The 12591-nt window shown below is 47.7% G+C and overlaps 1 protein-coding gene across 3 annotated transcripts in view; it reads right to left on the bottom strand.

Annotated features, from left to right (window-relative positions):
• glb1l (galactosidase, beta 1-like) overlaps positions 1–12591 on the bottom strand; it is a 329883-nt gene that overhangs the window by 52991 nt on the left and 264301 nt on the right. The window lies entirely within an intron of this gene.

Here is a 12591-nt window from a genome sequence, read left to right as displayed (position 1 = left end):
CATCATCAATGGGCAACAGCCATGAACCCCATCAAAGGCCATTGGCGATGAATCCCATCAATGGCAATTGGCAGTGAACCCCATCAATGTCCATTGGCATTGAACCCCATCAATGGCCATTGACAGTGAACCCCATCAATGGTCATGAGCAGTGATCCCCATTAATGGCCATGAGCAGTGAACCCCATCAATAGCCATTTGCAGTGAACCCCATCAATGGCCATTTGCAGTGAACCCCATCAAAGGCCATTAGCAGTGAACCCCATCAATGGCCATTGGCAGTGAACCCCATCAAAGGCCATTAGCAGCGAACCCCATCACTGGCCGTTGGCAGCGAACCTCATCACTGGCCACTGGCAGTGAACCCCATCATCAATGGGCAATAGCCGTGAACCCCATCAATGGCCATTGGCAGTGAACCCATTCTATGGCCATGAGCAGTGAACCCCATCATCAATGGCAATTAGCAATGGACACCATCAATGGCCATTGGCAGTGAACCCCATCAATGGCCATGCGCAGTGAACCCCATCAATGGCCATTGGCAGTGAACCCCATCAATGGCCATGAGCAGTGAACCCCATCAATGGAGATTAGCTGTGAACCCCATCAATGGCCATGAGCAGTGAACCCCATCAATGGCCTTTAGCCGTGAACCCCATCAATGGCCGTTGGCACTGAACTCCATCACTGGCCACTGGCAGTGAACCCCATCAATGGAGATTAACTGTGAACCCCATCACTGGCCACTGGCAGTGAACCCCATCATCAATGGCCATTATCCGTAAACCCCATCAATGGCCATTGGCACTGAATCCCATCAATGGCAATTGGCAGTGAACCCCATGAATGGCCATTGGCAGTGAATCCCATCAATGGCCATTGGCAGTGAACCCCATCAAAGGCCATTAGCAGCGAACCCCATCACTGGCCGTTGGCAGTGAACCCCATCATCAATGGGCAATAGCCGTGAACCCCATCAATGGCCATTGGCAGTGAACCCATTCTATGGCCATGAGCAGTGAACCCCATCATCAATGGCAATTAGCAATGGACACCATCAATGGCCATTGGCAGTGAACCCCATCAATGGCCATGCACAGTGAACCCCATCAATGGCCATTGGCAGTGAACCCCATCAATGGCCATGAGCAGTGAACCCCATCAATGGAGATTAGCTGTGAACCCCATCAATGGCCATGAGCAGTGAACCCCATCAATGGCCTTTAGCCGTGAACCCCATCAATGGCCTTGGCACTGAACTCCATCACTGGCCACTGGCAGTGAACCCCATCAATGGAGATTAACTGTGAACCCCATCACTGGCCACTGGCAGTGAACCCCATCATCAATGGCCATTAGCCGTAAACCCCATCAATGGCCATTGGCACTGAATCCCATCAATGGCAATTGGCAGTGAACCCCATCAATGGCCATTGGCAGTGAATCCCATCAATGGCCATTGGCAGTGATACCCATCAATGGCAATTGGCAGTGAACCCCATCAAAGGCCATTGGCAGTGAACCCCATCAATGGCCATTGGCAGTGAACCCCATCAATGGCTATTGGCTGTGACCCCCATCAATGGCCATTGGCAGTGAACCCCATCAATGGCCATTGGCAGTGACTCCCATCAATGGCCATTGGCAGTGACCCCCATCAATGGCCATTAGCAGTGAACCTCATCAATGGCCATTGGCAGTGAACCCCATCAATGGCCATTGGCAGTGAACCCCATTAATGGCCATTAGCAGTGAACCCCACCAGTGGCCATGATCAGTGAACCCCATCATTGGCCATTGACAGTGACCCCCATCAATGGCCATTGGCAGTGAACCCCACCAATGGCCATGAGCAGTGACCCCCATCATTGGCCAGTGACAGTGACCCCCATCATTGGCCATTGACAGTGACCCCCATCAATGGCCATTGGCAGTGAACCCCACCAATGGCCATGAGCAGTGACCCCCATCATTGGCCAGTGACAGTGACCCCCATCATTGGCCATTGACAGTGACCCCCATCAATGGCCATGAGCAGTGACCCCCATCAATGGCCATGGGCAGTGAACCCCATCAATGGCCATTGGCAGTGAAGCACATTTCGAATGTCGCCGTGATTGGCGATCCAGGATGAGCGGCACAGATACAAGGCTAAATGCAGGAGATTTAGGACAGAGCAGGAGAGATTTGTTTCAGCGAGGGTCGAGAGGCCGTGTAAAGGAAGGCTGGGGATTGGAAGTGAAGCAGCGCCCAGGTCAACAATGATGGGAAGAGTAGAGAGGGGGTGTTGGAATGGGGGCACCACGGATTCGGAAACTGCTCGTGTGGGGGATTAGCACCAACAGGCAATGAATGGGCCGAATGGCCAGTCCGATTCACAGCCTGTACAGAGAGAGCAGATTGCAGCCGCTGTGAAGCTGGGAGCGTTGTGAACAGGAGGCCATTCACTATATTGACCTTACCCGCCATCCAATTAGACCACAGCTGATCAGTAATTAATCCCACTCACCCCCGCTTTGCTCCAGATCACCCGACAGCCTTGCAGCCAGCAAATATCTATCAATCTCCATATTGAAAGCTCCAAGACTAGAACTGTACCCCAGTGAGAGTCAGGGTGTGTGGGACTGTACCCCAGTGAGAGTCAGTGTGTGTGGGACTGTACCCCAGTGAGAGTCAGGGTGTGTGGAACCCGTACCCCAGTGAGAGTCAGGGTGTGTGGAACCCGTACCCCAGTGAGAGTCAGGGTGTGTGGAACCCGTACCCCAGTGAGAGCCAGTGTGTGTGGGACTGTGCCCCAGTGAGAGTCAGTATGTGTGGGACTGTACCCCAGTGAGAGTCAGTGTGTGTGGGACTGTACCCCAGTGAGAGTCAGTGTGTGTGGGACTGTACCCCAGTGAGAGTCAGTGTGTGTGGGACTGTACCCCAGTGAGAGTCAGTGTGTGTTGGACCCGTACCCCAGTGAGAGTCAGTGTGTGTGGAACTGTACCCCAGAGAGAGTCAGTGTGTGTGGGACTGTACCCCAGTGAGAATCAATGTGTGTGGGACCCATACTCCAGTGAGAGTCAGTATGTGTGACTGTATCCTAGTGAGAGTCAGTGTGTGTGGGACTGTCCCCCAGTGAGAGTCAGTGTGTGGGGGAACTGTGTCCCAGTGACAGTCAGTGTGTGTGGAACCATACCCCAATGAACCAGTGTTTGTGTAACCGTACCCCAGTGAGAGTCAGTGTGTGTGGAGCTGCATCCAGTGAGAGTCAGTATGTCGGCCTTTACCCCAGTGAGAGTCAGTGTGTGTGGAACTGTACCCCAGTGAGAATCAGTGTGTGTGTGACTCATACCCCAGTGAGAGTCAGTGTGTGTGGAACTGTACCCGTGAGAGTCAGTGTGTGTGGAACTGTACCCCAGTGAGAGTCAGTGTGTGTGGAACTGTACCCCAGTGAGTGTCAGTGTGTGTGGAACTGTACCCCAGTGAGAGTCTGTGTGTGTGGAACTGTACCCCAGTGAGAGTCAGTGTGTGTGGAACTGTACCCCAGTGAGAGTCAGTGTGTGTGGGACTGTACCCCAGTGAGAGTCAGTGTGTGTGAAACTGTACCCCAGTGAGAGTCAGTGTGTGTGGAACTGTACCCCAGTGAGAGTCAGTGTGTGTGGGACTGTACCCCAGTGAGAGTCTGTGTGTGTGGAACTGTACCCCAGTGAGAGTCAGTGTGTGTGGAACTGTACCCCAGTGAGAGTCAGTGTGTGTGGGACTGTACCCCAGTGAGAGTCAGTGTGTGTGGGACTGTACCCCAGTGAGAGTCAGTGTGTGTGGAACTGTACCCCAGTGAGAGTCTGTGTGTGTGGAACTGTACCCCAGTGAGAGTCAGTGTGTGTGGGACTGTACCCCAGTGAGAGTCAGTGTGTGTGGGACTGTACCCCAGTGAGAGTCAGTGTGTGTGAAACTGTACCCCAGTGAGAGTCAGTACGTGAGTGACCCCAAAGAAATGGCGGAAGTTATAGCAGATGCATTCGTTATAATCTACCAACATTTTCTGGACTCTGGGGAGGTACCAGCGGATTGGAAAGCAGCTAATGTAACGCCTCTGTTTAAAAAAGGGGGCAGACAAAAGGCAGGTAACTATAGGCCAGTTAGTTTAACATCTGTAGTGGGGAAAATGCTTGAAGCTATCATTAAGGAAGAAATAGCGGGACATCTAGATAGGAATAGTGCAATCAAGCAGACGCAACATGGATTCATGAAGGGGAAATCATGTTTAACTAATTTACTGGAATTCTTTGAGGATATAACGAGCATGGTGGAGAGAGGTGTACCGATGGATGTGGTGTATTTGGATTTCCAAAAGGCATTCGATAAGATGCCACACAAAAGGTTACTGCAGAAGATAAAGGTACACGGAGTCAGAGAAAATGTATTAGCATGGATCGAGAATTGGCTGGCTAACAGAAAGCAGAGAGTCGGGATAAATGGGTCCTTTTCGGGTTGGAAATCGGTGGTTAGTGGTGTGCCACAGGGATCGGTGCTGGGACCACAACTGTTTACAATATACATAGATGACCTGGAAGAAGGGACAGAGTGTAGTGTAACAAAATTTGCAGATGACACAAAGATTAGTGGGAAAGTGGGTTGTGTCGAGGACACAGAGAGGCTGCTAAATGATTTAGATAGGTTAAGCGAATGGGCTAAGCTTTGGCAAATGCAATACAATGTCGGAAAATGTGAGGTCATCCACCTTGGGGAAAAAAAAACAGAAAAAGGGAATATTATTTGAATGGGGAGAAATTACAACATGCTGCGATGCAGAGGGACCTGGGGGTCCTTGTGCATGAATCCCAAAAAGTTAGTTTGCAGGTGCAGCAGGTAATCAGGAAGGCGAATGCAATGTTGGCCTTCATTGTGAGAGGGATGGAGTACAAAAAGGGAGGGTGAACAGCCAGTTGTCGTGGTGCACATTGGTACCAACGACATAGGTAAAAAAAGGGATGAGGTCCTACGAGACGAATTTAAGGAGCTAGGAGCTAAATTAAAACGTAGGACTTCAAAAGTAGTAATCTCGGGATTGCTACCAGTGCCACGTGATAGTCAGAGTAGGAATTGCAGGATAGTGCAGATGAATACGTGGCTTGAGCAGTGGTGCAGCAGGGAGGGATTCAAATTCCTGGGGCATTGGAACCGGTTCTGGAGGAGGTGGGACCAGTACAAACCGGACGGTCTGCACCTGGGCAGGACCGGAACCAATGTCCTAGGGGGAGTGTTTGCTAGTGCTGTTGGGGAGGAGTTAAACTTATATGGCAGTGGGATGGGAACCAATGCAGGGAGACAGAGGGAGACAAAATGGAGACAGAAGCAAAAGACAGAAAGGAGATGAGTAAAAGTGGAGGGCAGAGATAGTAAGGGGAAAACGTAGGACTTCAAAAGTAGTAATCTCAGGATTTCTACCAGTGCCACGTGCTAGTCAGAGTAGGAATTGCAGGATAGCGCAGATGAATACGTGGCTTGAGCAGTGGTGCAGCAGGGAGGGATTCAAATGGAGATTAGAGATAATAAGGGGAAAAAGTCACTGGTGAGCGTAGTTTATAGGCCCCCAAATAATAACTTCAAGGTGGGGCGGGCAATAATCAAGGGAATAATGGAGGCATGTGAAAAAGGAATGGCAGTAATCATGGGGGATTTTAACAAACATATCGATTGGTCAAATCAAATCGCACGGGGTAGCCTGGAGGAGGAATTCATAGAATGCATACGGGATTGTTTCTTAGAACAGTATGTTACAGAACCTACAAGGGAGCAAGCTATCTTAGATCTGGTCCTGTGTAATGGGACAGGAATAATAAACGATCTCCTAGTAAAAGATCCTCTCTGAATGAGTGATCACAGTATGGTTGAATTTGTAATACAGATTGAGGGTGAGGAAGTAGTGTCTCAAACGAGCGTACTATGCTTAAACAAAGGGGACTACAGTGGGATGAGGGCAGAGTTGGCTAAAGTAGACTGGAAACACAGACTAAACGGTGGCACAATTGAGGAACAGTGGAGGACTTTTAAGGAGCTCTTTCATAGTGCGCAACAAAAATATATTCCAATGAAAAAGGGCGGTAAGAGAAGGGATAATCAGCCGTGGATAACCAAGGAAATTAAGGAGAGTATCAAATTAAAAACCAATGCGTATAAGGTGGCCAAGGTTAGTGGGAAACTAGAAGATTGGGAAAATTTTAAACGACAACAAAGAATGACTAAGAAAGCAATAAAGAAAGGAAAGATAGATTACGAAGTAAAACTTGCGCAAAACATAAAAACGGATAGTAAAAGCTTTTACAGATACATAAAACGGAAAAGAGTGATGAAAGTAAATGTTGGTCCCTTAGAAGATGAGAAAGGTAATGGTAAATGTAGAAATGGCTGCGACCTTAAACAATTATTTTGCTTCACAGAAACCATGCCAGAAATTGCTGGTCACAGGATTGTGGGAATGGAGGACCTGGAGACAATCACTATCACGAGGGGGGTAGTGCTGGACAGGCTAATGGGACTCAAGGTAGACAAGTCCCCTGGTCCTGATGAAATGCATCCCAGGGTATTAAAAGAGATGGCGGAAGTTATAGCAGATGCATTCATTATACTCTACCAAAATTCTCTGGACTCTGGGGAGGTACCAGCGGATTGGAAAGCAGCTAATGTAACGCCTCTGTTTAAAAGGGGGGGGCAGACAAAAGGCAGGTAACTATAGGCCGGTTAGTTTAACATCTGTAGTGGGGAAAATGCTTGAAACTATCATTAAGGAAGAAATAGCCGGACATCTCGATAGGAATAGTGCAATCAAGCAGACGCAACATGGATTCATGAAGGAGAAATCATGTTTAACTAATTTACTGGAATTCTTTGAGGATATAACGAGCATGGTGGATAGAGGTGTACCGATGGATGTGGTGTATTTAGATTTTCAAAAGGCATTCGATAAGGTGCCACACAAAAGGTTACCGCAGAAGATAAAGGTACGCGGGGTCAGTGGAAATGTATTAGCGTGGATAGAGAATTGGCTGGCTAACAGAAAGCAGAGAGTTGGGATAAATGGGTCCTTTTCGGGTTGGAAATCGGTGGTTAGTGGTGTGCCACAGGGATCGGTGCTGGGACCACAACTGTTTACAATATACATAGATGACCTGGAAGAGGGGACAGAGTGTAGTGTAACAACATTTGCAGATGACACAAAGATTAGTGGGAAAGCGGGTTGTGTAGAGAACACAGAGAGGCTGCAAAGAGATTTAGATAGGTTAAGCGAATGGGCTAAGGTTTGGCAGATGGAATACAATGTCGGAAAGTGTGAGGTCATCCACATTGGGAAAAAAAACAGTGAAAGGGAATATTATTTGAATGGGGAGAAATTACAACATGCTGAGGTGCAGAGGGACCTGGGGGTCCTTGTGCATGAATCCCAAAAAGTTAGTTTGCAGGTGCAGCGGGTAATCAGGAAGGCGAATGGAATGTTGGCCTTCATTGCGAGAGGGATGGAGTACAAAAGCAGGGAGGTCCTTCTGCAACTGTATAGGGTATTGGTGAGGCCGCACCTGGTGTACTGCGTGCAGTTTTGGTCACCTTACTTAAGGAAGGATATACTGGCTTTGGAGGGGGAACAGAGACGATTCACTAGGCTGATTCCGGAGGTGAGGGGGTTACCTTATGATGATAGATTGAGTAGACTGGGTCTTTACTCGTTGGAGTTAAGTAGGATGAGGCGTGATCTTATAGAAACATTTAAAATAATGAAAGGGATAGACAAGATAGAGGCAGAGAGGTTGTTTCCACTGGTCGGGGAGACTAGAACTAGGGGGCACAGCCTCAAAATATGGGGGAGCCAATTTAAAACCGAGTTGAGAAGGTATTTCTTCTCCCAGAGGGTTGTGAATCTGTGGAATTCTCTGCCCAAGGAAGCAGTTGAGGCTAGCTCATTGAATGTATTCAAGTCACAGATAGATAGATTTTTAACCAATAAGGGAATTAACGGTTATGGAGAGCGGGCGGGTAAGTGGAGCTGAGTCCACGGCCAGATCAGCCATGATCTTGTTGAGTGGTGGAGCAGGCTCGAGGGGCTAGATGGCCTACTCCTGTTCCTAATTCTTATGTTATGTTCTTATCTTATGTTAGAGAAAAGCAAGGCAAAAAACAAAAAGGGCCACTGTACAGCAAAATTCTAAAGGGTCAAGGTGTAATAAAAAGGCAAGCATGAAATCTCGGTGCCTCAATGCAAGGAGTATTCGGAACCCAGGAGAGGGCTCTGAGCTAGTTAGAGTGGGTGAGAGCTCAGATGAACAGGACCCCAAGAAAGAATGCAAAAGGCAGGAGGCAACAGAGCAGAGTAGCACTGGGGTAAGTGTAAATCACAAGGTGATAGGAAGGGACAATATGTATGAATATATAGGGGCTGCAGGAGGGGTCAAAACTAAAAATCATGCTTTAAAAACTAGTATTAAAACACTCTACCTAAACGCACGCAGCATTCGAAATAAAGTAAATGAGTTGACGGCACAATTACAAATGGGTATGATTTGGCGGCCATTACAGAAACGTGGTTGGAGGGTGGCCAAGACTGGGAATTAAACATACAGGGGTATCTGACAATTCGGAAAGATAGACAAGAAGTGAAAGGAGGTCGGGTAGCTCTGTTAATAAAGGATGATATCAGGGCAGACGCTTTTGGCTCTAATGAACAAAATGTTGAATCATTGTGGGTGGAGATTAGAGATAGTAAGGGGAAAAGTCACTGGTGGACGTAGTTTATTGACCCCCAAATAATAACTTCACGGTGGGGCAGGCAATAATCAAGGGAGTAAAGGAGGTATGTGAAAAAGGAATGGCAGTAATCATGGGGGATTTTAACCTACATATCGATTGGTCAAACCAAATTGCACAGGGTAGCCTTGAGGAAGAATTCATAGAATGCATACGGGATTGTTTCTTAGAACAGTATGTTACAGAACATACAAGGGAGCAAGCTATCTACGATCTGGTCCTGTGTAATGGGATAGGAATAATAAACAATCTTCTTGTAAAAGACCCTCTCAGAATGAGTGATCACAGTATGGTTGAATTTGTAATAGAGATTGAGGGTGAGGAAGTAGTGTCTCAAACGAGCGTACTATGCTTAAACAAAGGGGACTACAGTGGGATGAGGGCAGAGTTGGCTAAAGTAGACTGGAAACACAGACTAAACGGTGGCACAATTGAGGAACATTGCAGGACTTTTAAGGAGCTCTTTCATAGTGCTCAACAAAAATATATTCCAGTGAAAAAGAAGGGTGGTAAGAGAAGGGATAACCAGCCGTGGATAACCAGGGAAATTAAGGAGAGTATCAAATTAAAAACCAATGCGTATAAGGTGGCCAAGGTTAGTGGAAAACTAGAAGATTGGGAAAATTTTAAACGACAGCAAAGAATGACTAAGAAAGTAATAAAGAAAGGAAAGATAGATTACGAAAGTAAACTTGTGCAAAATATAAAAACAGACAGTAAAAGCTTTTACCGATATATAAAACGGAAAAGAGTGACTAAAGTAAATGTTGGTCCCTTAGAAGATGAGAAGGGGGATTTAATAATGGGAAATGTGGAAATGGCTGAGACCTTAAACAATTATTTTGCTTCGGTCTTCACAGTGGAAGACACAAAAACCATGCCAAAAATTGCTGGTCACAGGAATGTGGGAAGGGAGGACCTTGAGATAATCACTATCACTAGGGGGTTAGTGCTGGACAGGCTAATGGGACGCAAGGTAGACAAATCCCCTGGTCCTGATGAAATGCATCCTAGGGTATTAACAGAGATGGCGGAAGTTATAGCAGATGCATTCGTTATAATCTACCAAAATTCTCTGGACTCTGGGAGGTACCAGCGGATTGGAAAGCAGCTAATGTAACGGCTCTGTTTAAAAAAGGGGGCAGACAAAAGGCAGGTAACTATAGGCCAGTTAGTTTAACATCTGTAGTGGGGAAAATGCTTGAAGCTATCATTAAGGAAGAAATAGCCGGACATCAAGATAGGAATAGTGCAATCAAGCAGACGCAGCATGGATTCATGAAGGGGAAATCATGTTTAACTAATTTACTGGAATTCTTTGAGGATATAACGAGCATGGTGGATAGAGGTGTACCGATGGATGTAGTGTATTTAGATTTCCAAGAGGCATTCGATAAGGTGCCACACAAAAGGTTACTGCAGAAGATAAAGGTATGCGGAGTCAGAGGAAATGTATTAGCATGGATAGAGAATTGGCTGGCTAACAGAAAGCAGAGAGTCGGGATAAATGGGTCCTTTTCGGGTTGGAAATCGGTGGTTAGTGGTGTGCCACAGGGATCGGTGCTGGGACCACAACTGTTTACAATATATATAGATGACCTGGAAGAGGGGACAGAGTGTAGTGTAACAAAATTTGGAGATGACACAAACATTAGTGGGTTGTGTGGAGGACACAGAGAGGCTGCAAAGAGATTTAGATAGGTTAAGCGAATGGGCTAAGGTTTGGCAGATGGAAAACAATGTCGGAAAATGTGAGGTCATCCACCTTGGAAAAAAAAACAGTGAAAGGGAATATTATTTGAATGGGGAGAAATTACAACATGCTGAGGTGCAGAGGGACCTGGGGGTCCTTGTGCATGAATCCCAAAAAGTTAGTTTGCAGGTGCAGCAGGTAATCAGGAAGGCGAATGGAATGTTGGCCTTCATTGCGAGAGGGATGGAGTACAAAAGCAGGGAGGTCCTGCTGCAACTGTACAGGGTATTGGTGAGGCCACACCTGGAGTACTGCGTGCAGTTTTGGTCACTTTACTTAAGGAAGGATATACTAGCTTTGGAGGGGGTACAGAGACGATTCACTCGGCTGATTCCGGAGATGAGGGGATTACCTTATGATTAGACTGGGTCTTTACTCGTTGGAGTTCAGAAGGATGAGGAGTGATCTGAAAGAAACATTTAAAATAATGAAAGGGATAGACAAGATAGAAGCAGAGAGGTTGTTTCCACTGGTTGGGGAGACTAGAACTAGGGGGCACAGCCTCAAAATACATTGGGAGCCAATTTAAAACCGAGTTGAGAAAGAATTTCTTCTCCCAGAGGGTTGTGAATCTGTGGAATTCTCGGCCCAAGGAAGCAGTTGAGGCTAGCTCATTGAATGTATTCAAATCACAGATAGATAGATTTTTAACCAATAAGGGAATTAAGGGTTACCGGGAGTGGGCGGGTAAGTGGAGCTGAGTCCACGGCCAGATCAGCCATGATCTTGTTGAATGGCGGAGCAGGCTCGAGGGGCTAGATGGCCTACTCCTGTTCCTAATTCTTATGTTCTAATGTTCTTAAATGCAGTGAGTCAGTGTGTGTGGGACTGTACCTAAGTGAGAGTCAGTGTGTGTGGGACTGTACCCCAGTGAGAGTCAATGTGTGTGGGACTGTACCCCAGTGAGAGTCAATGTGTGTGGGACTGTACCCCAGTGAGAGTCAGTGTGTGTGGGACTGTACCTAAGTGAGAGTCAGTGTGTGTGGGACTGTACCCCAGTGAGTGTCAGTGTGTGTGGAACTGTACCCCAGTGAGAGTCAGTGTGTGGGGGACCCGTACCCCAGTGAGAGTCAGCGTGTGGAACTGTACCCCAGTGAGAGTCAGTGTGTGTGGGATCCGTAACCCAGTGAGAATCAATGTGTGTGTAATAGTACCCGAGTGAGAGTCAGTGTATGTGGGACTGTACCCCAGTGAGAGTCAGTGTATGTGGGACTGTACCCCAGTGAGAGTCAGTGTGTGTGCAAATGTACTCCAGTGAGAGTCAATATGTGTGGGACTGCACCCCAGTGAGAGTCAGTGTGTGGGACAGTACCCCAGTGAGAGTCAGTGTGTGGGACCGTACCCCAGTGAGAGTCAGTGTGTGTGGGACCCGTGCCCCAGTGAGAGTCAGTGTGTGTGGAAATGTACTCCAGTGAGAGTCAATGTGTGTGGGACTGTACCCCAGTGAGAATCAGTGTGTGCGAAACTATACCCCAGTGAGAGTCAGTGTGTGGGACTGTACCCAGTGAGAGTCAGTGTGTGTGGGACTGTACCCCAGTGAGAGCCAGTGTGTGTGGGACTCGTCACCCAGTGAGAGTCAGTGTGTGTGGGAACCGTACCCCAGTGAGAGTCAGTGTATGTGGACCTGTACTCCAGTGAGAGTCAGTGTGTGTGGGACCCGTACCCCAGTGAAACTCAGTGTGTGTGGAAGTGCACCCCAGTGAGAGTCAGTGTGTGTGGGAACCGTGCCCCAGTGAGAGTCTGTGTGTGTGGAACTGTACCCCAGTGAGAGTCAGTGTGTGTGGAACCCCTACCTCATGAGAGTCAGTGTCTGGGGAACTGTACCCCAGTGAGAGTCAGTGTGTGTGGGACTGTACCAGAGTGAGAGTCAGTGAGTGTGGAACCGTACCCCAGTGAGAGTCAGTGTGTGTGGGACCCTTACTTCATGAGAGTCAGTGTCTGGGGAACTGTACCCCAGTGAGAGTCAGTGTGTGTGGGACTGTACCAGAGTGAGAGTCAGTGTGTGTGGGACTGTACCCCAGTGAGAGTCAGTGTGTGGGACAGTACCCCAGTGAGAG

Source organism: Pristiophorus japonicus, chromosome 3, assembly GCF_044704955.1.
Source record: "Pristiophorus japonicus isolate sPriJap1 chromosome 3, sPriJap1.hap1, whole genome shotgun sequence".
Classification (NCBI taxonomy): Eukaryota; Metazoa; Chordata; class Chondrichthyes; family Pristiophoridae; genus Pristiophorus; species Pristiophorus japonicus.
The sequence above is the reverse complement of the archived record's forward strand: the minus strand, read 5'-3'. Positions and strand labels throughout refer to the sequence as shown.